The following is a 27,798-nucleotide window of genomic DNA, read 5'->3' on the forward strand; positions in this document are numbered from 1 at the left end:
CCACACCCTAATGACACAGAGGCACACACCTGAGGGCACATGTCACGAAGCACAACCTGCAATTTCACACACAGCAGTGGGATTACAGAGTGTTTCTGAATGCCCTTGAGGGGGCAGGACTGGGCAGGACTAAGTGAAACAGTGTTTTGCCCCGGACAGTAGTCAGGTGGTTAAGCAATTGTTTTGTGGTAGTGTGACCCGGACAAAAGACTGCTATGTGCATGTCAGACATAGTACACAGATTAGGCATGGACTTACCCCTTCCTGCTGCTGTCTGGCCTTCAGCTGCCTATCCAGGTCCAGGAAGACCACCGCCAGTATCCGGAGCATGTGGGGAGTCAGGATCCGGTGTCTGCCCCTCCTGCGTGGAGGTGACAGCTTCAGCTGGACTTTAGCTATCCTCTGGGTCCAGCCATGAAGGTCCTGCCACCTCTTCTGGCAGTTGCGGATGCGGCGCTTGTAGACCCCCACAGAACGAACAGCCCGGGCGATGGCCAGCCATATCTCCTGCTTCTGGTGGGCATCAACCTGTGAGGAGGACAAAGTGAAAAGTACATTAACACACATGCCCCAGATTTGTGCAGCACACAATTAGATATACATGTAATCATCACAAAGGGAAAATAATTACACAGATAGTGCAACCATGGGGAATGAAAACTCACATGCATGTCTGACATGTTAACAATGCATGGATAGTCTAAGCTGGCAAAAATGCACTTTACCAGCAGGAAAAATATTCAATACATGTCCCTACACACTTTGGGGGATGAAAGTAGTTAGTGAAAATGCTTGCCACTGCTGTACACACTGCTAGTACTGCTAGTCAGACAACATTCTTAATTAGGAAGGCAGTGGACAGCACACTCACCGGCTCCCCTGGTGTCCCATAGAGCTTTCTGTACTGTGGAAGGAGCCCGTCCAGTAGGGCCTGGTTATCCTCCTCAGTGAAGGCTGGGGCCCTCTCCAGTGTACGTGCCATAGCAGGAGCCAGAGGATGCAGAGACAGCAGCAGTGGTAACAGGGATGTGGTCCAGTATCATGTAGTGCAGGCAAGTGAGCTCCCTGGGGTCCAGCCAGCCTTATATCTGTGCTGCAGAGGCAGACTCTGTGCCATGTGTCCAAAGTGATAGGTCCAACACGGTTGCATTCTATGAATCTGGCCAATCCATTTAAAAGTACGACTCGTACACGCCTTTCGCATCGTTCAAATCTTCATCTTCATGGAACACTTGAAATTGCAACATTGTTGTAGGCATCCAACTGAATTTCCAGTGCACAACTCGTACAAGTTTTGAATCCGCATCCGTCTCCATGACAGTCCTGAGCCAATGGGTGCGCCCCGCTCGTTCAACTGATTGTACAACGCGTATTTTGAATGTACACATGCACCCGTCTCCATACGATTCAATGGCCAAGGCGTACGCACGGCTCGGACATGACCCGTGCAATGCGTACACATTGTCACCCGCGTCGGACCGCATTGCATTCAATGACAACGCCTACGCACGGCTCGACCATGACCCATGCAATGCGTACGCATTGTCACCCGCATCGGACCGCATTAGTGTGACTATTAGACGGATGCAACACACATATACTGGCCATGGACACCTGCACACACCTGCTACACTATAGCATTGGCCACACAGTGTCCCATGGCATGTGAGGCTGCATTCCCTGGGTGTTTGAGGGGGCCACAGCAGTTTTTTTGTCTGGCACTTTGTGCAGCCACTCCCAGGCTGTTATCTTGTACATGGGGGAGAGTCATTTGTGTTTTGTGCACATTTGCACTGTGATGTGCAATTGGACAGTAATTGGCATGCGTGAAGGCCACAGTGTCAGGTTGGATATGTTTGGGGCATGTCACATACACCCTGAGTCCTGGGGGTGATGGCATGTGCGTCACAGTGAGACCTGTAGCCCCAATACTGATGTGCACCCACAGTCTGTGTGCATGTGGTGTCTCAGATGTGTCTGATCACATGTTACCAATGGGTGACAGTCTCCACATCCATGTGGTATATGCATCAACCTTGATGGGGTGTGTGTCTAAGAGACGTACATGTAGGGCGGGCATGGACAACAGTGGCCACTACCTGTGGGACTTACGCTTGTCTTGTGGTGTGTACGTGCTACGCCATGTCCATTGCTGTGTTGATGTGGCAATACAGGGAGCCTGGGTTTCTGCATGGCAAAGATCTGTGATGCCTGGGAGACATGAGTCTTCATTAGTCACTGGGGTGGTTTTTTTTAACGTTGCAGCAGCACATAGGTTGGGTGACACAGCCAGATGATTAGCCCATTGCACTACATGGGACTCATGTGTTCATGTGGAATTGAGATGTGAGGTGGTGGTCTTGTAGGTGACATATGTGTCCATGACCAACAGCACACACCTCAGTACATTGTGTAATGTCATGAACTAGCATGTGAGAGTGATCGTGGTCATGACCACATGGGGGATGTACTGACAATCTTCCTTTGTGCATCTCTGTACTGCAGGGCACCAGCTGTGCATCGTTCATTCCCAGACCTTGCAACTATGCAGGAACGCGACAGCATCAGACGGTACTGCTTCACCAGGCCACTGATTGAGGAGTTGGCGGAGCAGTTGGCACCACATCTGCTACCTGGCTGGACATACCCTACAGCACTGACCCCAGAGGTGAAGATGATGGCAGCCCTGCACTTCTTTGCTACTGGTACCTTCCAGTACACTGTGGCTACTGCTGGTGGTATGTCGCAAACGATGTTTAGTCGGGTGCTACGCGATGTCTTGGAGGGGATGTTGCAATTCCTCGACCTGTATATCAAGTTCCCGAGTCAAGATGAACTCCCTGAAATTAAGGATGCCTTTTATACACTGGGGAGGATGCCAAACATCATTGGATCCATTGACGGGACACATGTTGCCCTGATACCACCACAGGCACATGAGCAGGCATACCGTAACAGGAAGTACTACCATTCGATCAATGCTCTGGTGGTCTGTCTTGCTGACATGTTGATCACACATGTGTGTGCACGGTTCCCTGGTTCGGCACACGATGCCTACATAATGAGGAGTAGTCACATTGCAACGCTGGTGTCACAGATGCCAGCTCAGCATGCCTGGCTTGTCGGTGTGTACTGACTGTTTCTCATTGTGTGTGTTTGTCATTGTTATATTCCACACTCCTACCAAACTCATCTACTTGTTCATTTTTGTGTGTGTAGGTGACTCCGGATACCCCAACATGCCGTGGTTGCTGACACCCCTCAGGAACCCTGTGACACCAGCCGAGCTGCGCTACAATGAGGCACATGGTCGGAGCAGGAGGGTGATTGAGCGGACGTTTGGCCTCCTGAAAAGCCGCTTTCGCTGCCTGGACAAGACCGGAGGGGCCCTCCCATATGAGCCTGCAAAGGTGTGCAAAATAATACTGGTCTGCTGCATGCTACACAACATGGCGGTGCGGAAGGAGGTGCCTCTCATCCTGGATGAGGATGATGACGACCAACATCCGGCACCTGTGGAGGATCCCGGCCTGGGCCAGGATGCCAGTGATGATGAAGATGATGGTGACGTCCGCTCCCAGCTCATCAACAACTTCTTCACCTGAAAGTGAGTTTCCAGGAATGTGTTGAGCCAGCTCTGTTGCTGTCTGAGTGTGTCTGTGTGCCACTTGACTGGATGCGTGATGTGATGTGTCCATTCGGGTGGTGTGTACTCCACAATAGGGTAGTACTGCTAACTAGTGTTTGTGTAGGTGTTTTGCAACATGTTTTGTGCATGTGTATTGCATTTCTCTCCTGTTCGTCTGTGCTTTTGACTGTATCTTGTCTGTCCTTCCCAGGGTCCTTTGCCTGTTGTGTGGTCAACACTGACCCCCAACACCCAGAAGCCAACACCAGTGAGGAAGTTAAGAAATTTCCATCAACTGATGTACCACACATCCCTGGACTTCCATTCTCCAAAACATTCTGAGCGTGTCTCCACTGTTACGTAGAATTACCGTGCAACTATTGTGGAATAAACGTGTTGCTGGTGTGTAATGAACCTGTGCTACGCTTTGTTATGTGCGTTGTCTGTATTCCCACATCTGAGTGATATCTGCTTACCTCACCTGTGGACTTGTTACTACTGACTGTGCTTGGTGTTGTGTCTGTGCATGCCAATGTGTTTCAGGTCAACATCATTGTGTGTGATGAGTCACATGGCCATGGTGATTATGTTTTGTGTTGCCATAGTGGTGTGTCTCCCTCACATGTGTCACATCCCCATGACTGACCTTACGTTGGTCACATTGTTGCAGTATTTGGCATGCACTGTGTTGTGTAGCAGATCGACTTCGCCCTGAACATGACAAGTTTGAATCACAACAGAGGCAAGTATGGTGTACTGGTGAGTTTATTTACAAACATGTGTGAGTGAGGTGCACAGGATGTTGGGTGCTGTACAGTTATTTGGGAATCCAAAGTTCACATTTGAGTTGAACGTGCTGGTAGATGAAATGTACAGAGTAAAGTCCACAGTCATCTGATACATTGGGCCAATATGAACCCTCCATGTCATGTGGGCGAGTTGTGTGCGATTGGACAAGGTGAATGGGTTGCGCAAAAAGAACATTGTCCAGAACAGGTTTAGAGGCCCTGGGGGATGTGCTGGGACATCTGCCTCTCACATGTCCTTCTTCGGACGACCCCTCTTCTTCCGGGGGGGGGATCCTCATGTGCAGGCCTTTGCAGTGCAGGGGACTCTCCGCCAGAGTCCTCCTCCCTCCCTGTGGTGCTGGCAGATGGTGTTGCGATAGATGTTGTGAGCACACAGGGGGGTGGGGACAGGTTGGTGTTGATCTGGCGGAAGCATTGTAGTATGTCCCGATGCACCGCAGTAAGGGCATCCCACTTTGCCTCCATGCGGGCATGGTGGGCGACCTGCTCCTGTTGCATGTCCTTGAGGATCCCCACTACCTGGCCAAATCCTCCGGTGCTATCCTGGTACGCATCTATGATGCTTGCCAGTTGGGGTCATCATGCAGTCCAGACCCCTCTGCAAGGCGTGCCCTGTGCCTCCCACCCCTCCAAGCACCCCTCTCCACATGGGCAGGACCAGCGGCGGTACGCACAGGTGACCCTGGGACCCCTTGGGTGGTGTTGCTGGTGGTGTTGGCTGTAGCTTCCGGGGGGTCCTGTGTCCCTGTGCTGTGGGTGTTGATTGTCCTTGGTCTGTCCGTGTTGGCGGGGGTGCCCTGACGGTGTCCAGATGGTGGAGGCGTGGGTACAGGGGGGCCAGATGTTGCTGCTGCTGGTGCTGCATGATGGCTCACACCGGAGGGGCCAGGTTGGTCGTCGTCATCCGAAGAGGACAGTGAGAGAGTCAGACCAGAGAGCTCAGTGTCCACCAGAGTCTGGGACTGGGTATCCTCGTCATTTGTTAGTGGGTGCCTAGCACGAGCTGTGTTTGGAAGAGACACACAATGTGATTTATGTTTCTACATGCATCGTTGGTTCACAAACATGACATTTTCTACTTTTATAACAGATGCCTGCCTGTACACTGCTTTTTCCCAGCTTATCACGGACAGAGTTTGATCTTGTTGTTGGCCATTTGCCAGCATGGCCTTGTGCTCCCCACAACAGAGCCCAGTGTCAGACATCTTGTCGGTCCCTTCCCACTCCCTGTGAGGCGAGTATGGTTCAGGTTGATCTTGCTGGGCCATGTGGGTGGGTGTAGGTTGTGTGTGACTGCGAGTCCCATCATACTCTTGGCTACACCCCCCTACCCAGCATGCTCATGCTTCCTCCCTCTTGACTCTGCTTTCCTGTGAGGGGGTGTGACAGCAATGGCAAGATGGCTGACTGTGGAATCCTGGTGTTTGTTTGGCTAGCAGTCCCAGCATGGCCTTGTGCTCCCCACAACAGGGCCCAGTGTCAGACATCTTGTCGGTCCCTTCCCACTCCCTGTGAGGCGAGTATGGTTCAGGTTGATCTTGCTGAGCCATGTGGGTGGGTGTAGGTTGTGTGTGACTGCGAGTCCCATCATACTCTCGGCTACACCCCCCTACCCAGCATGCCCATGCTTCCTCCCTCTTGACTCTGCTTCCCTGTGAGGGTGTGTGACAGCAATGGCAATATGGCTGACTGTGAAATCCTGGTGTTTGTTTGGCTACAAGTCCCAAGTGAGCCCCTGTGCTTCACACAGCAGCAGCCAGTACGGGGGATCTTTTGCTGATATTTCAATGAGGTGTGTGTCAAAGCATTGTACCCGATGAGTTGTGTGGAGTTTGTGTTGGGGGGGTGTCTCTCCATGCTGATTAGTATGGTCAGGGCTGTCAGTCCTCCTTCCTATCATGACACGTGCTTCCATTGTAGGGCGTGCAAGTTGTCTTTGAGGATGTCAGTCAGTGGTGTCCTGCTTCTGATTTGCACACAACCCCTAGCAGGAGCCAGTCTCAGCCATCTTGTCAGTCATTTTCCACTCCCTGTAATGTGGGCATGTTTCAGAGAGGTCTTGATGGGCCAATGAGGAGGGGGAGCATTATCTGTGACTACAGGCCCCTTCATGCTTTTGGCTACACTCACTTCACCTGCATCCCCACTATTCCTTCCTAACAGTCAGCTGCACTGTGAAGTGGTGTGTTTGTGGTGGTAAACTGTCTTGCTGGATGTATTTGGCTTAGTGCCAGTGGCTTGCTCTATTTGTTTGTAGGTTGGTGCATGTCATGACAAAGTCCCCAGTCACTATGAGATGGCAGGTATTGTGTTTGTGTGACTGGCATACACATCTTGGGTTGATTATCTATTGGTTAGTGTAGGTTTGCTTGGGGTTCATGGTTTCACTGTCCCCTTGCCAAACAATCTTGGGTTTGTTGTTTGTGTACTCACCAGTCTCTGGGATGTCTGTTAGGCCATGGACGCTCTCTGGTGGTAGGATGTCCCGCGCCTTCTCCTCCCAGGTCCTGAAGTACACTGGTTTGGCAGGAGGGCCACCGCCGGTGCGCTGACTCAAGGCGTGATCTTTCTCGATGAGTTTCTTGACCCTCCTGCGCACGTCATACCACCTGTTCTGTATATCGTCCTTTGTGCGCAACGTTGGTGCTTGTGCGTTCACCTTGTCCACAATCCTCGCCCACATCTTTGTTTTCTGTGAGATGGGGGTCCTTTGAACCAATGTACCAAACAAAAGTGGCTCTACTCTGATGATCTCGTCTACCAGCACTTATAACTCACTATCTGTGAACTTTGGATTCTTCTTTGGGGGCATGGTGATGGGTGGTGGTGGTGAGGGATGTGTGTGTGAGGGTGCAAGTGATGTTGGTTTGGTGTTGGTTTTGCTGTGTGTATGTGTGTATGCTTTTGTATGAGGTGCTGATGGTGTGTGAGTTGTGTGATGGGTGAGTTGTGAGTGTGTCTGTGGTTGCTGTGTACTGGTGTTTGCTGCTGGCTGTGTCTCCTGTTTGCAAGGGATGATGGTAGTGATTGTAGTCCTTTATATAGTTGTAGTTGTGGGTGTGTCTTTGCCCAATTAATTTGTGTTGGGTATTTATTGGCTTAGTCATTGCTAGTTTGGTCCTTTTTTTGTTTTTTTTCCTTTGTGTTTTGTAGACATGTAGGAGACGTTCATGTGACGGAAATGGATGCTGCTGTTGTCTCGTGCGGGCTTCTCCGCCTCGTTCACGCTGCCTGTCTTCTGTATTTGGTAGGCGTCGTTCGCGGCGGTCTCTATTGCTTGTGTGCCGGGTTGTCGGTGCGTGTCGGTCGTGCGGCTTGGTCTCCGTGCGAGTCGGTCTGGTTTTACACGCATTGCATTGTACTGCACTAATCGTACATCGCAGGTTCAGGTCGGTCGGGTTGATTCCGGGTTCGTGTCGGTCGTTGAAAATCGCGTTGGTTTTCCACCCGGATCACTATTTTCCCTCCGGCTTGGTTGTACGGCTTGTATTCCGTACGTGTCGGTTGTAATTCACTCGCGTTGCATCGTACTGCACGGGTCGTATGGCGCTGGTCTGTGTCAGTCGGTATTCGGTCCGGGTCCGTGTCGGTCGGTTCGTTTTGCGTCCGGAATCGGAATCGGCCCCTTAATGAGTACAGCAGTAGGGAAAGTGTTGGATAGCGAAGGGGTAAAAATTACTATTCCCACTCCAGTGAATGCAACAGTAGGGAAAGTGTTGAATAGTGAAGAGGTAAAAATTACTATTCCCACTCCAATGAGTACAACTGTAGGAAAAGTGTTAGATAGCGAAGGGGTAAAAATGACTATTCCCACTCCAGTGAATGCAACAGTAGGGTAAGTGTTAGACAGTGAAGGCATTGCATGTACTATTCCAACCCCAGTGAGTGCAACAGTAGGGAAAGTGTTGGATAGCGGAAGGGTAAAAAATACTATTCCCACTCCAATCAGTGCAACAGTAGGGAAATTGTTGGGTAGCGGAAGGGTAAAAATTACTATTCCCACTCCAGTGAGTGCAACTGTAGAGAAAGTGTTGGATAGTGAAGGGGTAAAAACTACTATTCCCACTCCAATGAGTACAACAGTAGGGAAAGTGTTGGATAGTGGAGGGATTAAATTTACTATTCCAGTTGCAGTGAGTGCAACATTAGGGAAAGTGTTGGATAGCAGAAGGTTAGAAATTACTATTTCCACTCCAGTGAGTGCAACAGTAGGGAAAGTGTTGGATGGCGGAAGAGTATAGATTAGTATTCCTACTCCAGTGAGTACAACATTAGGGAAAGGGTTGGATAGCGGAGGGGTAAAAATTACTATTCCCACTCCAGTGAGTGCAACATTAGGGTAAGTATTGGATAGTGGGGGGATTAAATTTACTATTCCAACTACAGTGAGTGCAACAGTAGGGAAAGTGTTGGATAGGGGAGGGAAGGAAAATACTATTCCCACTCCAGTGAGTGCAACAGTAGGGAAAGTGTTGGATAGTGGAGGGTTAAAAATTACTATTCCCACTCCAGTAAGTGCAACAGTAGGAAAAGTGTTGCGTCATCATTTCAGGCACCCTGCTACGCCTCATGATGTAGGCATCGTGTGCTGATCCTGGAAAACGAGCACAGACATGTGAAATCACCATGTTGGACAGACACACCACAAGGGCATTGATGGAGTGGTAGTGTTTGCGATTCCTATACGCTACCTCCTGTGCCTGTGGTGGTACCAAAGCCACATGTGTCCCATCTATGGACCCAATGACATGGGGCATCCCTCCCAGGGCATAGAATCCACGCTTGACACCAGTCAACATTTCAGGGGTTGGGAAATGGATGAACTCATCCAGGTGAAGCAACATGGCCTCTAAGAAATCATGCAGCACACGGCAGAACATGCTCTGGGACATGCCACCAACATGAGCAATGGTATTTTGAAAGGTACCCGTGGCAAGAAAATGTAGGGCTGCCATTACCTTCAGCTTGGGTGTCAGTGCCGTAGGATACCTGTGCAGCGGTTGCAGGTGTGGTGCCAGCCTCGCCGTCAACTCCAGAATCAACGGTTGGGGGAAGTGGTAGCACCGGATACAGTCATTCTCCCGCATGTCAGCCAAGTCCGGGATTGCTCGGGGAAGAGGCGGCGCTCTGCAGTAATTTGGAAGTGACAAGGAAGAGTGAGTGCACTACTACAACAATTTTTGGGTGCTGAGCACATGTTAATCTGTCAATACACATATGCGACATACGGAGTGAGGTATGTGCCACATGCCCTGGACACGTATGGCTGCCAGGTGACACTCCTACCAAGACCCAGCTACACACGGAGATTGTGAACCTCCACATGCCATGGCATGGGATTAGTTGTGTCCCAGTGTAAGTGAACAGCCAGACGCAACACAGGAGTGACATACATCAACACATCAGCAGAAGTAGGATGTCGATTGCAGAGACTGGTAGCGGAACAGTGGAGCCACAGGTCACATGACATTACACTAGGACAGCCCACACACCTTGCCAATAAGGTGTACATGTAATGACTCACCACACATTCATAGAGAGGATGCAGACATGTCCTTGTTACGCTACTCCGTGTCCCATGCATACATACGCACCTCACATCCGATACCACATGTGGCCTGGTGTGCGTAACAGTGTGCCATGTCCATCTACACACAGACACATGTTGGTTGCTGCAACAGCTGATGCTTTTGAGGGAGCTCCAACATCAAGCAAATGGCCACCCCCCACACATACATGACATAGTCACATTGTGCACCGTGGGTAGTCACATGTCTGGTGTGGTAACCCCAGTAGCGGCCATCAGGGGACACTTGCGTGTGTTGTTGACTGTGCCATGCCAGCGACGCTCATCCCAAGTGTGCAGTACGACATGCACACATGTCAAAGGAGTTAAGGGCATGCCTGGCACACATTGCACCGTCACACATAACATCTGTACACATCTCATCATACATCTGGTGCCTTCTCGACTCAGGAGTAATGTGCCACATCACAGCCTTTCACACCTGTGCCCCACACATGTAGTACTGCCCAGACAATGCCTCGATGTCCATCCATGGACAAGTATGTCAGCCCTATTCCTTCCTGTGTGCTGCCTGTCACCACTGTGATGTGTGAAAGGCACCGTACTTTCGCTCAGAGGGCCTGTGTACGTTCCCTATCACTATGGGAGTGCTGCCGTATGTGTACCCATAGTGATGGTGAGCGTACAGGCGTGTGTACGGTCCGTACCACTATGAGTACGCATACGCGAGAACACCCATAGTGATAGTGAGCGTACAGGCGTGTGTACGGTCCGTACCACTATGAGTACGCATCCGCGAGAACACCCATAGTGATACAGACCGTACACGCGTGCGTACGCTCACTTTCAACAAATTGTCTCATGTAGGGGGTGGTTGGTGCGGGCAAAGCCTACATGTCAAAACCAGAATTCTCCTTTCTAGGTCTGGCCAGTGTGTGATGTTTGTCTGGACATACACTGGACATACACTCAAGGTGCAGTGAGCCAGTCATGGTGGGCATGTTTTCAGTATTACCTATGCAGCATGTGCCTCAAGTTCATGGATATGGTCCCTGCTCATCCCTATTTTCGGGAACGCTGTGTGGTGCAGATGCAGTGCTGGATTGTCCCCAGGGCCTGGCTCCTATGTCAAACTCCATTTCATGTCATTTGCTATTCTGTCATGCTCTCCATGGATTTTCAGTGGCATGGTGGGTCAACCAACATGAGCACAGACGGAGCGGAGGGACCGAGCACCAGTGCCAGCGTTGACATCGTGGCTGGCACATTGAGTGGAACTGAGGCGGAGGAGAGTGAGGCTGAGGACCTGTCCACTGACACGACAGAATATGAAGCTGATGGGTCCGAGGATGATCTCTCCGAGTGGGCGGAGGCTGCACCAGCAGCTGACAGCGGCACAACATCTCACCCCGCCCCCTCCATTGCCACCAGCCGCCTCCCACTTGCTCGTGTCCCTTCCCAGCGTGCCCGGTCACCACATGTCTCCTTCCTGCCAGGCACCGCACCCCCTGCCCCTGTCTCCACTGCTGCCGCCAATGCAGAGTCTGTGGACATCCAGCGGCAGTTGCAGGTTGGTCAGGCTGCGATGCTTAATGTCCTCCATGGCCACAGCCAAGTGCTGAACAACATGGAGGCATACTTGGAGGGCATTTTTTCATCGCAGGCTGACCAACGCAACTTGCTGAGGTCCATTGACTCGACACTGACTGCAGCAGTGGGTCTCCTGCAGCGCTACGTCCAACCCCCTACCCCTGACCCATCCACACTTCCCATTCCCATGCCTGTCGCACGTACACCCAGACGTCAGCATGCACCCACCACAACAGACACAGGCACCACACCAGCAGGGAAGGTCATACGCACACCTCCTGGCACGCACACACAGGGTGAAGTAGGCACACCCACTGGGTCGGGGGGCAAACGTAAGTCACGCAGCCAGAGTGGGAGTCTGCATTCCACCAAATCCACTCCCTCCAAATCCCCTCCCCTCAGCTCTCCTGGCCACATATCCGGCAAGGACTCCTTCATGGCCGCTCTGTCCCTGAGCCCCACTGTGACCCCACCCCACAAGCGGTCAAGGGAGTCCCCGGTCAGGGTGGTTGAGTCCCCCCCCTGTCCACACCTTCCCCCAGTGGCGCTGTGACCCATCCCTCTGACCCCCCCCCCTCCTTGGGGCCTGTGGTTCCTTCGGGTGCAGGGGAGACGCTGGAGGACCTTGCTAAGGTGTGCAGCGACATCCTGGCCTCCGCCTTTGGCCCTGACCCACCCACGACGCCTACCCTTCGCCCTCATGTCCCTGCGGTGCCTGGTCCTTCCCCCCCACATGATGCCCTCCCCGCTGTGGAAGACGAAGGGGTCTGACTGTGCAGGCAAGCTAGGGGACACGCGTCCCATTGTGTCCCCCATCCAGCTGTGACTCATGGACTGCCCTATGGGCTTTGTAAATATTGAACTTTATCCACACACACTTTATTTGGAAATGCTGAATAAAGCCTTTTTTTTTTCCTTAGAACACTACTGCTTTTGTGGTATTGCTGTTGGTGGGGCTGCTACATGATTTTGGGTGGTGATCATGTGTTGGGTGTGTGGGAAATGTAGTAGTGTGCTGGTCATAGGGGGTACCCTGGTATCTGTGTGCCATCACAAGGTGTTAGCTAGGTTTCTCTGTTCATGTAAGCAGTTCCTGCATGGTGAAATTGTCCCAAGATGTGTTCCATCCTCTGTGTACCCTGACATCTTCCCTGCAGGGTGTTCCCAATATGTTGCGCTGAGCTGTGTCTACATTAGCTGGTTGTGTGACGGACCCCTTCAACTTTGGCCATGCATGCAGAGCGATGTCTCCACCTGCATCATTCGTGGCATCCTTGGTGATCACTGTACTTGTGTATGTAGTCTGTTGACATGACTTCATGTGGACATGTTCCCTTTTAGGCTGTAGGCATGTGTTTACTCTCAGCCTCGCACACATGTGTTACATGTACTGCAGGGTCTTTGTGCACCTGACTGACAATTGTGGCAATTGGATCTGTGGGTACTCCACCCTTTTTTTTCCATGGGCACTGCTGGGGGCCTCTGCACCCACCCCTCCTGTGTCTGGGCACTGCTGGGGGCCTCTGCACCCACCCCTCCTGTGTCTGGGCACTGCTGGGAGTGATAGGCACACACCCCTCCTGTGTCTGGGCACTGCTGGGAGTGATAGGCACCCACTCTCCTGTGTCTGGGCACTGCTGGGAGGACTCTGCACCCACCCCTCCTGTGTCTGGGCACTGCTGGGAGGACTCTGCACCCACCCCTCCTGTGTCTGGGCACTGCTGGGAGGACTCTGCACACACCCCTCCTGTGTCTGGGCACTGCTGGGAGGACTCTGCACCCACCCCTCCTGTCTCTGGGCACTGCTGGGAGGACTCTGCACACACCCCTCCTGTGTCTGGGCACTGCTGGGAGGACTCTGCACACACCCCTCCTGTGTCTGGGCACTGCTGAGAGGACTCTGCACACACCCCTCTTGTGACTGGGCACTGCTGGGAGTGTTAGGCACCCACCCCTCCTGTGTCTGGGCACTGCTGGGAGGACTCTGCACACACCCCTCCTGTGTCTGGGCACTGCTGGGAGGACTCTGCACCCACCCCTCCTGTCTCTGGGCACTGCTGGGAGGACTCTGCACACACCCCTCCTGTCTCTGGGCACTGCTGGGAGGACTCTGCACACACCCCTCCTGTGTCTGGGCACTGCTGGGAGGACTCTGCAAACACCCCTCCTGTCTCTGGGCACTGCTGGGAGTGATAGGCACACACCCCTCCTGTGTTTGGACACTGCTGGGAGTGATAGGCACCCACCCATTCTGTGTCTGGGCACTGCTGGGAGGACTCTGCACCCACCCCTCCTGTCTCTGGGCACTGCTGGGAGGACTCTGCACCCACCCCTCCTGTCTCTGGGCACTGCTGGGAGTGATAGGCACACACCCCTCCTGTGTCTGGGCACTGCTGGGAGTGATAGGCACCCACCCCTCCTGTGTCTGGGCATTGCTGGGAGGACTCTGCACCCACCCCTCCTGTCTCTTGGCACTGCTGGGAGGACTCTGCACCCACCCCTCCTGTGTCTGGGCACTGCTGGGAGGACTCTGCACCCACCCCTCCTGTATCTGGGCACTGCTGGGAGGACTCTGCACACACCCCTCCTGTCTCTGGGCACTGCTGGGAGGACTCTGCACACACCCCTCCTGTGTCTGGGCACTGCTGGGAGGACTCTGCACCCACCCCTCCTGTCTCTGGACACTGCTGGGAGTGATAGGCACACACCCCTTCTGTGTCTGGGCACTGCTGGGAGGACTCTGCACCCACCCCTCCTGTCTCTGGGCACTGCTGGGAGGACTCTGCACCCACCCCTCCTATTTCAGGATATTTACGCTTAGAACATACACGGGTGTGGGTTCGCTCCATGCATAAGAGGTGGGGGTAGGGTCCGTACATACACTGTTGGGGTGGGGGTACGCTCCATACGTACGCCGGTGAGGGTACAGGTCGTACTTACACTGTTGGGGTAGGGGTACGCTCCATACATACGCGGGTGTGGGTACGGGCCGTACATACACGGTTGGGGTGGGGGTAGGGTCCGTACTTACACTGTTGGGGTGGGGGTACGCTCCATACGTCCGCGGGTGAGGGTACGGGGCGTACTTACACTGTTGGGGTGGGGGTACGCTCCATACATACGCGGGTGAGGGTACGGGTCGTACTTACACTCTTGGGATGGGGGTACGCTCCATACGTACGCAGGTGAGGGTACGGGTTGTACTTACACTGTTGGGGTGGGGGTACGCTCCATACATACGCGGGTGAGGGTACGGGTCGTACTTACACTGTTGGGGTGGGGGTACGCTCCATACATACGCGGGTGTGGGTACGGGCCGTACATACACGGTTGGGGTGGGGGTAGGGTCCGTACTTACACTGTTGGGGTGGTGGTACGCTCCATACGTCCGCGGGTGAGGGTACGGGTCGTACTTACACTGTTGGGGTGGGGGTACGCTCCATACATCCGCGGGTGAGGGTACGGGTCGTACTTACACTGTTGGGGTGGGGGTACGCTCCATACGTACGCGGGTGTGGGTACGGGCTGTACATACACGGTTGGGGTGGGGGTACGGGCCGTACATACACTGTTGGGGTGGGGGTATGCTCCATATGTCCGCGGGTGAGGGTACGGGTCGTACTTACACTGTTGGGGTGGGGGTACGCTCCATACGTCCGCGGGTGAGGGTACAGGTCGTACATACACTGTTGGGGTGGGGGTACGCTCCATACATACGCGGGTGAGGGTACGGGTCGTACATACGCTGTTGGGGTGGGGGTACGGGTCGTACTTACACTGTTGCGGTTGGGGGTACGCTCCATGCATACGGGGGTGGGGTTACGGTCCGTACATATGCGTCCCCACGCTATGTGATGCTTGTGCGGGCCGTACCCAGGCCTTTGCCACGTGGGTACAGCCGTCCCGCCATTGTTGGGATGACGTAGGTGTGGGCATGGTACGACTCGTACCCACGCTCTTAAGGCGTGGGTACGGGACGTACCTGTATTGTTGTCTTGCCGGTTCGCGTCGTCAGGCACTTCCGTTGTGGCGGACGCTGGCTTTGCTGGACACGCCCCCACCCCCTGGTAGTGACCAGGGCCTGGGGGTCAGGTATGTCCAGGGCATGTGTGCTGTGTGACTTTGGTGGGGGTTTTGTGGCCTGCCCCTGGTCCTGCCCCCCCCCTTCCCCCCCCTCCCTTTGTTGTTCTGACCTTCTGCGGCGTCTGCGTCGTAACCTGTGGAGGAGGTCGACTGCTATGAGGGCCGGGATGACACGTAGGTTCGGGTCCATGTCTGTCCGTCGCGTACAGGTACTCCTTGTTCGCGTCGTCCTGATTTCCCGGCAGTTTTTGGCTGCCGGAAAATATTCACCGTGCGGGATGACGTCGGTGCGAATCGTGATTCCTGGTTCGTGAATGGCAGGCTGCATGTGTCCCGACGTCACGTCGGCGCTTTCCCGGATCACATTTGTATGTTTATTTTCGTCGGTCGGGGTTTTGTACAATTCGTACGGAAATGGTGTTTCCGTGCGAATCGTAATTCCATGTTTGTATATTTTTAAGACCAGGTACGCGTCGGACGCAGAATATGCTCCGTCCGACGGTTCGTACCCGGTTTTTACCGGATCGTGATCGGCACCCTAATATTAATTACACGATTACCATATTAATTAACAATTAATATTTGATATTAATAAACAACCAATTATTAATTCATCAAAAGAAAAACTTACTTTCTATCCTTTACACCTATAAAAAAAGGCACACCTAAAATTAATAACAGAATTACCATAATTATTTTCCAATTAATTAATTAATATTACTTAACAACAAATTAATAATTAATTATTAATAAATTAATTTACACATTTAACACTATAACATCTCAATCAAACAAATATTTTTTAAAAGAAGCTCATTAAATTAATATAATTAAATTACTTCCCACCCTATTCTCCTATAAACCCACAACCCGCTACGGAACTAAAAAACACAAAATTCTAATACAAAAACATTTATAACTAATAAAAATTGAACACATATATTAAAAAATGTAAACAATTCTTATACAAAAAATAAACATTAATTTAATATAATTAAATTACTTCCCACCCTATTACCCTATACCCCACAACCCGCTACACATCTAAAAAACGCAAAATTCAAATAAAAAAAATAATAACTACTAAACATATAACACATATATTAAAAAATATAAACAATTCTTATACAAAAAATACATCACAGACATTTAAAATATATACTAAAACACATAAAATTAATTAAAATATCGATATTTTTAACAACTATATCTTTGCAAACGATATTAAACACTTCAATATTTTTAAATTCAATATTACTTACCTTAAGTCGATATTCTTGACCACACTATTCTTGCTGTCGATATTTTTCAATCACAATATTTCTGACTCAATATTTGTGCAACTCAATACTTATAACTCGATATTCTGTCTGCGTACCCTTAGTGCATCATTAAGCTGTTCATGAAGGAATTATTCAATACTTTTCCTCCCATTAGGCCTCCTCCACCAGAATGGAGCCTTAATGTAGTCCTGTCTCAATTATTGAAACCACCGTTTGAGCCAATTCACAAAATTGAGCTCAAGTTTCTCACATGGATAGTGGCTTTGCTTCTCGCGCTTACTTCTGCTAGGAGAGTAAGTGAAATTCAAGCGTTCACCATAAAAGAGCCTTACCTACGCCTCACAGAGGACTATGTTATGTTGAGAACAAACCCTAAGTTCATACCGAAGGCTCCATCTCAGTTTCACCTTAATGAGCCCGTTGTTCTGCGTACTTTTTTCCCACATCCTTCCTCACCGGTGGAGAAATCTCTCCACTCTTTAGATGTCAAACGATGCCATAGGTTTTACTTACAAAGAACAAAGCAGCTGGGCAGAGCGGATCAACTGCTAGTATCTTATGGGCCTCTAAGACTGGGTTCTGCTGTCACAAAAAAGAGTATTGCACGATGGATCGCTGCTACTATTCAACTCTGTCATACTAAAGCGTGTAAACCGCTTATGGTCAAGGCCAAGGCACATTCTACAAGAGCAGTTTCCTCTTCTGCTGCTCTTTTTGCTGGTATTTCACTGGACAAAATTAGCCGTACCACTACATGGAAAAGTGCTCATACTTTCACGCTGCATTATTGCCTGGATATGGCATCTTATAGCGAAGCATCAGTGGGACAGGCAGTCCTACGTAATCTATTCCAATAATATAAGCCTGTACTTTTAGAGGTGTTTTTTCCTTTGCATTGTGTGAAGAATATTTATATACATATAGAGAGGTTGCAGCATTGACTGCAGGGACCACACCAGGTTCCAGCAATACTATTCCTGTGGCTGAGAACGGATGACTGCTGGCCTGCGAGCCACACCACTTGGTGTTTGGCAGCCTCTCACTGCAGGGGCTGTCACTTTGGACTCCAACGACCAGCATGCCTTTGGTGTCGAGGAATCATGGGCGGCATTAAAGCTATTAGCAGAGGCGGGGAGGAAACATCGAGTGAATGGGAGTGGCCTGAGATCGCCACAGGACTTTAAAACAATTCCCAGGTGTGAGGCTCTTTTTGGAAACTGGAACCGGCACTGATGAAAGCATGATTGCTGAAACGCGTCTGCCTGGCGTTTCCTGGATATGTATGTATATATATTGGTGCTTTACTGCATGATATCTTATATATGTTTAAGTATTTTCATGTATATTATTACCGACCATCTTCAAGGGTTAGATATGTCTTTATTAGATTACTTCTATACATGTATGTCTATGCAACTACTAACTACTCTTTTCCAAGCATGTGAATCTATGAAAGATCCAATACTGGAGAAGAAAATGAGTTACTTACCTGTAGCTACGGTTCTCCAGTATTGTACCATTCATAGATTCACATGCGACCCCCCCCCCTCCCTCCCTGAGAGGCTTCCCTTATTTCCTCAAGGTATGCAATTTCAAACTTGTACTTGAAAATCTGAGAAACCTAGCTGAAGTAAGTACACCGAAGGTAAGTTGTGAAAAGACTTTATTAAGTCAAAAGTTAACAGGCACTCCAAGCAGCTGGCTGTCATCGCATCTGTGAAGGCAGTCTGTCAACATTCCAAGGCTGCCTTCACTCCAACATTCTAAGCTGTACCAAACGTTGATAAGGGAAGGGGGGGAACATGGAACCTACCAAGTGGCAAGTTATAACACATCTTCCCCCTTTAATGTAGACAGTACAAAAAGGATGAAAACTGAAAACCTGGACCAGACCTAGAGGGAAAGAAATGGTTAAGAATATACAAAGATCACACCCTTCTGAAGTCCTTGAGCCATCTAGGGGGATTGCGTTGTCTGAATCCCCTTCCCTCTTGGGTTCCCCTCGCTCTGGATCCCGTTCCCAGATTCCCACTGCGCCCCACCTGGACAGACCCCCTCTGTCCTGTGGCAACCCGATCCATGCTCCACTTCCGCCCATCCTCCATGATGACAATGTTTCTCTTGACCTCCCTTATTTTTTCTGGAGCATAGAACTTGTCCTCCTTACTTCCCCTTGCCACAGGTTTGCGAATATACACTTCCTGTCCTCTGCTGAAAGATCTTTCTTTGGCGCCCCATTTGTTGTCATAGGAATCTTTGTACATCTTTTGCCTAGCTTCCACCTTCCTACTAAACTCTTCTTGATCGACCACCACAGGGTCCTTGGTCTTCAGCCAATTAGGTGATAGTTTGGATCCTGCTTTCCTTCCCCTCAACAGTTCGAAGGGTGTGTGTCCCGTGGATAGACTAGGTGTCGTGTGGTATGACCAGAGCATGTCTCTCAATGCTGCTTCTATGTTCCCCCCAGACTTAACTGCTAGTTGGATACATTCCTTCAGCATGCGGTTGGCTCTTTCTACTTTGCCATTGGCTCGCGGGCAGTACAAAGGAGTACGTATATGCTTTATGGACAAGTCCCTTAGGAACTCTCTCATTTCCTCTGACACCAGTTGTACTCCGTTGTCTGTGATCAATGTTGAGGGTATGCCTTCCTTCGAAAAAATGTCACTCAGAAATTCAACTATTGCCTTGGTGTTGATGCTGGTTACAAATTTGTGAGAGACCCAGTTAGAATAATAGTCAATGATCACCAAAAGGTACCATTGCTGCGGCCCCTTTGCCCTGATAGGGCCCGTGATGTCGAATCCCAACTTGTCCCATGGGGACTTTGGAACCTCCACCGGACTAAGTGGAGCTCTCCTGGTGTTTTTTGACTTATCGCTAATTTCGCACGCGTAACATTCTTTCACTCTCTCTTCCATGCTGGAATCCATGCCTGGGAACCAATAATCTGATCTTAATCTAGCCTTGCATAGACTCCTTCCCAGGTGACCTTCATGGGTTAGGTCAATAATTTGCTTCCTTAACCCCTCCGGGGGAACTAGTCTGCCTGCTTTGAGGAGATACTCCCCTTCAATTGACAGTTCGTTGCGTACATTCCAATAGGGTCGTAAGTTTTCCGGCAAGCCTCCACATTTGTTAGGCCACCCTCTGACTACCCATGTTTTAACTTCTCGAAGGATATTGTCCTGTTCCATGTGGCCATCCCACTGCTCTCTTGTCATGGCCGGGATTTTTATTTCCGAGACCCTCTCACGGTCTTCTTCCTGTCCTTCCACTGGAGCTCTGGATAAGAAATCTGCCACTTTGTTCTGTTGGCCAGGAACGTACGTAGTTCTGAAATTGTAGCCTTGTAACCCCAGCACCCACTTTGCGATGCGGGGAGTGATATTCTCCAACACTTTGTTTCCGAACAGGTTGACCAAAGGCTTATGGTCGGTACATACTACGAATGGTAAACCCCAGACATAAAAACTGAAATGTTTGATAGCCCAGTACACCGCCAGAGCCTCCTTCTCAATGGTGGAATAGTTGGATTCCGCCCCAGACAAGGTCCTTGAAGCAAATGCCACTACTTTTACTGTATCATCCACTCTCTGTGAAAGCATGGCCCCCACACCTTTACCACTTGCATCAGTAGTGATTACAGTGTCCTTTTTTACATCAAAGTTACCGATGTAAGGTGCCGACACGATAGCCTCTTTAATCTTCTCAAAGGCCAGCTCCTGATCTTTCTCCCACTTGAATGGTGTGTCTTTTTTCAAAATTTCTCTGAGTGGATGGGCTATCATAGCAAAATTTTTTATGAACCTAGCCATGTACTCGGCTAGACCCAGAAAAGACAGTACTTCCTCCTTGCAAGATGGCATGGGTGCTTTTCTTACTGCCTCCACCAAGTCTATTTTGGGCTTTATCCCCTCCTCCGAGATGGTATGCCCTAGATAATCCACTGTGGTAACTCCAATTTTGCATTTGCTCTCCTTGGTGGTGAAACCAACCTCTCTTAAACATCCAAGAACCCTTCTCACATTTTCATCATGTTCAGTATCACTCGCCCCATAGATCAAAATATCGTCCTGAAAACACATGGACTTAGGACAATCCCTCAACACGTGCTGCATAGCTCTTTGAAACGCTGCTGCCGCTGACGCCAACCCAAAAGGCATTCTCATAAATTTAAAATTGCCAAATGGTGTGGTGAAAGCGGTCAAGGGTTGAGAATCGGGGTGCAGACGGACTTGGTGGTAGGCCGATGAGAGGTCGAGCACACTAAAGAACTTGGCTCCCTGTAAAGTACTCAACATTTCATGTATCCTTGGAAGAGGATGCCTGTCCACCACAATATTAGCATTAAGCGCCCTCAAGTCCACACATAACCTAATGCTTTTCCCTCCTTCCTTGCTTGTAATGACAATGGGCGCCAACCATGCAGAGCATTCTATCTCTTGTATGACCCCTTGTTTTAACAACTTCTCCAACTCCATTCTTAAAGGCTCTCTCATTAGCAGGGGAATAGACCGTGTTTTGTGTACAGTAGGTGTTGCTCCAACCTTGAGCTCAATCCTATGCATGTAGTTTTTTAGCACCCCCAGTTTCTCATTAAACACCTCTGGAAATTCTTTCACTAGGTTAGACCCCACCCCCGGGGATTCTATAAGAAGCACCTGCTCCTGGTTGTTCGGATCAAGTCTTATACCTAATTCTTTCTGATGTTTCCACCCTAATAGACTTGAACCTTCACGGGTGACATATACCTTCCCCACTGTATGCCTGTCTTTGAAGGATATTCTCATTCTCACCATCCCTTCCAACTGGATAGGTACTCTATTGTACCCTGTAGGGGCTATGTCAGCTGACTCTAAAGTGATGTTGTGTTTCGCAAATTTTTCACTGAACACTTGCTTGTCTATTAAGGTGAACGGAGAGCAAGAGTCTGCAAACACCTTAAATTTCTCTCCATCTAGTTTTATTTCGCAAGTTGGGTACTGTGTACTTTGTTCCTCACTTTCGTCTTCAATTTGACAAATAAAATTTTTCTCTTCCCCCACTACGTCTTCAGGGTGATCTACCATGTGAACCTTTGAGCTCCCTACATTACATGTTTTAGCAAAATGGCCCTTTCTGTTACATCTTCTGCAAGTGACGTTCCTTGCGGGGCATCGCCAATTGTTGGCCAAGTGATTGTGGTTCCCACACCTGAAACATTTAAGACCTTCCATCTTGTTGCTCACCCCTTCTCTGGACTTGCTCTCCAGTTTGCACACAGTTTCCCCCTCCGATGCCTCTTTAGACATAGACTTATCTTTCCTATCTTCTGACACTTTCATCTCTCTCATACATATGGCTGTATGTTCCAGACCCTTTGCTATGCTTATGGCTTCCTCCAGATCCGGATTCCTTGTGAGCAACTCCTCCTGCACCTTCTCTTCATTGGTGCACCTTACTAATTGGTCTCTGATAAGTGAATCAGTAAGCGCCCCAAACTCACATGTAGCTGCCATACCTCTCAACACAGCAATGTATGAAGACACTTTCTCCTCTTTTCTTTGCACCCTTTTGAAAAATTTGTGTCTTTCTAAGACTACATTAATTTTCACTTTAAAATGTGCTTCTAACTTACGCAATGTGTATTCATAAACATCAACACCTTCATCCTCATCCTGAACCTCGTCCTCTACTAATCTCCCAGTAATGTCCTCGTAAACTTTTCTTCCCTGTATTCCTAAATTATGTAATAGTATGTGCTGTTTCCTAATGTTAGAGAAGTTCCCTCCACCTATGGCTATCAGGTATGATTTAAAAATACCTTCCCACCTTTTCCAGGGGATGTCTGGTTCCCCTAATTCATTTAAAAATGGTGGGGGTTGACTCATTCCTGCCCCCGCCATGGTCAGGTACCGTCTAACGCAGAGAAAACACTAGAATATTTAAGGAACTAAAAAGTAGGGAAAGAATATTAACCTATAAGTAGAGGTGAGTGGCAAAGAATCTAAAGGTTTGGGGTATGGCTGCTGGAAAATAGGCTCCTGGAACTCTCTTCAAAGGTGATACCCTCCAAAAACCACACAGAGAGTCTGCTACACTAAAAGAAATGCCTAACTAAAGTTCAGTCCCCTTTCTATCTTCACAATAGACTCCCAGCAGTCCCTTCATGTGTTTCCTGTCACTCCTCCTGCCTCCTGACGAGATCAGCGCTTTCTTCTGAGGAAAAAGATACCAGCGCAGACTGCATTCGCTGAGATGCCTCTCCTTCACGGACTGCTTCCCTCGCCGTGATGTAAACACCGCTGCCTTTAGATACAACAGCCAAGACGCGCCTCACTTCAGCATACACCGGCTACTCACGGACCGTCTCCTGTGCGCCTCCAGCGTCGCGCGGGCCTGGGACCTCCCCTGAGGTATTCCGGTGACAACCGCTGCACAGCACAGACGCTCCTCACGCTGACCAACAGCAGCTGCTCACCGCCAGTCTTCAGTTTTCTTCCTGGATAGCGCGTGACAGGAACCAGACCTGAGGCGTCACGGCATCTACCGGTGCAGGTTACGCCAACAGCAGCTATTCACAGCCAGTATTCTGTTTTACTCCTGGATCGCACGTGACAGGAACCAGACCTGTCACGGCATCTGCCGGTACCAGTTACGCCAATATGCTGCTGGTTAAATTCTCGCCTCTGCAGCCGCTGCCTCACCAGCCTCACCAGTTCGGACAGCTCCACACGGGTCGCTCAGGAGTGGGACACCCCAGCCGTCAGGCAGCCGCTACAGCCAGAACACTTTCCCGCTGTCCGTGTGCTACAGACTGCGCCTCTCGTGTCAAGTCTCATAAAAATTCAGGCTGCATTAATTCATCACCACGACAGCCTCTCATGAAGAGTTGACAATCAAGTTCAAATACGTTGAGCGCACCACTGCACTGCCTAGTGGCGAAGGTTTACGTAAGCGCTCCGTTACCCAGCTGTCACACGATGCTTCTCATCTAAGTTGCCAGCATGCCTTAATTTTCGCAGGGAAGAGTGCCACGCTGTCCCTGCCACAGCCACAGTTCTCCTCGTCGCCAAGATGAAGTAAGTACACCGAAGGTAAGTTGTGAAAAGACTTTATTAAGTCAAAAGTTAACAGGCACTCCAAGCAGCTGGCTGTCATCGCATCTGTGAAGGCAGTCTGTCAACATTCCAAGGCTGCCTTCACTCCAACATTCTAAGCTGTACCAAACGTTGATAAGGGAAGGGGGGGAACATGGAACCTACCAAGTGGCAAGTTATAACACTAGCCTCTCTTGGGATTGTTTTAGAGGGTGCAGTCGCCTGATTGGCTGCTACCTAAGTTTGGTTCTTTTTTACAAACGAAAATGGATAGGCTATTGCAGTGACTGTTCATTGTATTGTAGCCTATTGTAGTATTATCTACTGATTTTATAAGTATACCGTGGTACCACGACGGAGATGATTCAAGCATGGAAATCTATGAAAGATACCAATACTGGAGAACAGTAGTTACAGGTAAGTAACTCATTTTTCTATGGGGCTACACTGTCCTCTTTTCCTTCATATCTCTCTAAAAAAAAAATTTTGAAAGAGATTTGAGTAGTCAAATAACTTTTTTCAGCAAATTTGAATTACATTTATATGTATATATTTATATATATATTCCCAAAGTCTTGGCAGTTAAGTGCACTCTCAGTAATGCACAACTCTGCAAAAGTAAGTATCCATTGTAGTGTTTATTCCACAACACGTTTCGATTCGCAAGGAATCTTGACCACGTGAAACATGCAACTCATACAGAGAGACTGAAATAGCCTGAAAATAAGTATGGAAAGAAAGAAAGGACCAATGCATGGTACATGGCGGACATGTTGGAGTGGTATCAAAAGTGTAAACTAAACGTAAAATACATTAATATACACATATATACACTGTATAAATACATTTGAAACAACCCAAAGAGGGACTTGAAATGGAAAGTGTGAAGCGTGCTGCAAAATCGAAGATGATGCACAGATCGTCCACATTCAGTCCTGGCAGTTAGAGTCACTGCACATTCTCAAACAAAGAAAACTTTATCTGAGTCTCTAGACGCGAACAAAGCATGTTCGTTAACAGGTACGGTGACTACCTGTTCTACCATACCACATGAGCATGTGATGGTACGTGCACACGTCAAAGTCCAAATGGACAGTGAAAACCTGTGGCATATGCCGCTGAAAGTTGTTGACTAGTGGGCAAGTGCCTATAGATATGCCAACAACAGGTGCATAACAGTGCATATCATGCGGTACATTCAGCCCATGACCACAGGTTCCCCTGGGCAGTATAATAAGGAAAACCCCAGCTACAAAGAATATCTAATGGGCAAGTGCCCCGATCCCGTATGAACCGGTCAGGTATTGTGCAGGTGAGGTGTAAGTACCAAAACAAGACAAAACAAAATAACGGGCAAGTGCCCCAAGGTTGGTAAATGAAAAGTCCATCCAAGAACGCTGTCCTACTGTGATAAACTGTGGAGACAGGGCCCTGTCCCCAAACGATCCATACGCAAACATGCAGGATACAGTCTCTCTTATGTGATGATGTGCTCATAGGGAAAAGGGTAGGCGGCCAGTGCAGGTGAATACAGGTCCCCTTCCTTTCCTCCTGTGTGAGAAACAAAAGAACAGAAAAAGTGAAAGTTAAAAAAGTGTGAACACTTGGTATCCACAACAAAAGTAAAACTGGAATACTATGGTTACAAGACAAGCAATAAACTTGGATATTGCTGTTCTGATGCTATAGGGGGAAGAGGAACAAGACAGCATGTATATAAAATATCAAAGGTGCGAGGGAGCATACATGTTGTACGTGCCCATTGGTCCGTCAGATCAAAGGCTCCAGCAGTACAGAGAGAGAAAAAAGTGAAAGAAGAGAGGAGAAACGTTCCTCAAAGGACATATAGGGAGATAAGTAGCCCTAAATCATGTACTGTACAGGGAACTTGTCGTATTTTAGATGTATAGCTAGTTCCTCCTCCTGGTTGAGTCCCCCAGGGATCTTGGTTAGGAAGTTAATGATATGCTTGGAATCCCTCTGTCTCAGTGAGAGAACCCTGTTGCCACCCCGGTAATCTCTGTTCACCTGTTCAAGGATGAAGAAACCTAAACTGGATTCGTTGGAAAAATGTTTATCTTGAAAATGACCTGCTACCGGGTATTTCTGGTCAAGGTTGGTAATGGCTCTGTAGTGCTCTAATATGCATTTTTTGGCCATCAGTGTGGTGCTGCCAATGTACCAAAGTTTGCATGTGCATTCTATGGCGTATACAACAACAGTAGAGCTGCATGTAAGGAATTGTGATATTTCCTTTCTTACCCCGTTGTACTCGACATGATTGCGGAATTTGCTATTTTTGCTGTCAGGATAGATGGTGATATCGCTGTGTACTAACAAGTCCTTGACACTTTTGCCTCTTCTGTATGTTATGTTCGGTCTATTGGGTAGGGTGTCCCCAATGACTTGCGTCAGGATGTGCTTGATGTCCCTGGAGTCCGAACTAAATGTCATAATCATCCTGGTGTTTTCTCCATCAGTGTCAGTGTGTGAGGCGGGTGTATCCAGAGGTGTGGCGTCACGGGGAAGAGGTGTGGCGTCGCAGCCAGGGAGACTAACTCCGGAATCTGGGGATCACGGTTCGATCCCCAGCGCCGGCGGCAGTTTAGCCCAGCACCATGTGACTCTGGGCAATAGCTTGCTTAATCTTCCCAACGGCCCCCAGCGCCTAGAGACCCTTATGGGTGATTGTTCGCGCTTTACAAATGTGTATTATTATTATTATTATTATTATTATTATTATTATTATCCACAATGGTCAGTGATCTGTCCATAGCGTCAGCCCTCTCCTTGGCTTTCTTGAGCACCCAGTTCGGGTAGCCACTCTCCCTAAGGCGTTCAACCATGGTGTCCCTTTCTAGTTGGTAAGCCTCATCAGTGTTGCAATTTCTCTTAGCCCTCAGCAGCTCGCCATAGGGGATGCTCCATTTGAGAGCCTCTGGATGGCTGCTGAGGGCATGGAGAACACTGTTGCCTGCAGCCGATTTCCTGAACAAAGCAGTATGGACTTGATTGTGTTTGATCGCTAAGCTGACATCTAAGAATTCAGTTTTCTTGTCACTTATGTTGCCACTCAGCTTGATGTTCTGATCACTATCATTGAGTTTATCAATGAAAGATTGAGCCTCCTGTTGGGGACCTACCCAAATGATGAACAGGTCATCGATGTAGCGTAGCCACATCGATACATGATTGAGGTCATTCTGGAGATTGGGATCAGAGAAAATGCCTTCCTCCCAGCTTCCCATAAACTAATTGGCAAAGCTGGGAGCAAAGCATGATCCCATGGCGGACCCGGTTGTTTGCCGGTACAGGGTGCCATTGACCATGAAGATATTGTTTTTGAGACAATAATCTATCATGTCCAAGATCATCCGGCTGTGTTCACGGAATCTCAAGGGTCTGGTGCTGAGATAATGTGCGCATTCCTCAAGTCCTTGCTGGTGGTCTATGATAGTGTAGAGACTGTGTACATCAAGGGTGATGAACCAATGGTCATCACCCCACTGTATATTCTGTATTCTTTTGAGAAAGTCCTTGCTGTTCTTGATATAGCTACGTAGTGTACTGACATGGTCCCTAAGAAAATGGTCCACATATTTGGAAATATGTTCTGCTACACTCCCCCGTGATGAAACAATCGGTCGCCCTGGGGGATTGCAGGGGTCCTTGTGTACCTTCTGTAGAAGGTAAAGGACAGGGAGTACGGGATGAACCTTCTCCAGATAACAAAATTCCTCCCATTCGAGAACACCCTTGTCTCTCCAGAGAGAAAGCATATCCCAGATGGTAGTAA

This window comes from Triturus cristatus, chromosome 1_1, assembly GCF_964204655.1.
Source record: "Triturus cristatus chromosome 1_1, aTriCri1.1, whole genome shotgun sequence".
Lineage (NCBI taxonomy): Eukaryota > Metazoa > Chordata > Amphibia > Caudata > Salamandridae > Triturus > Triturus cristatus.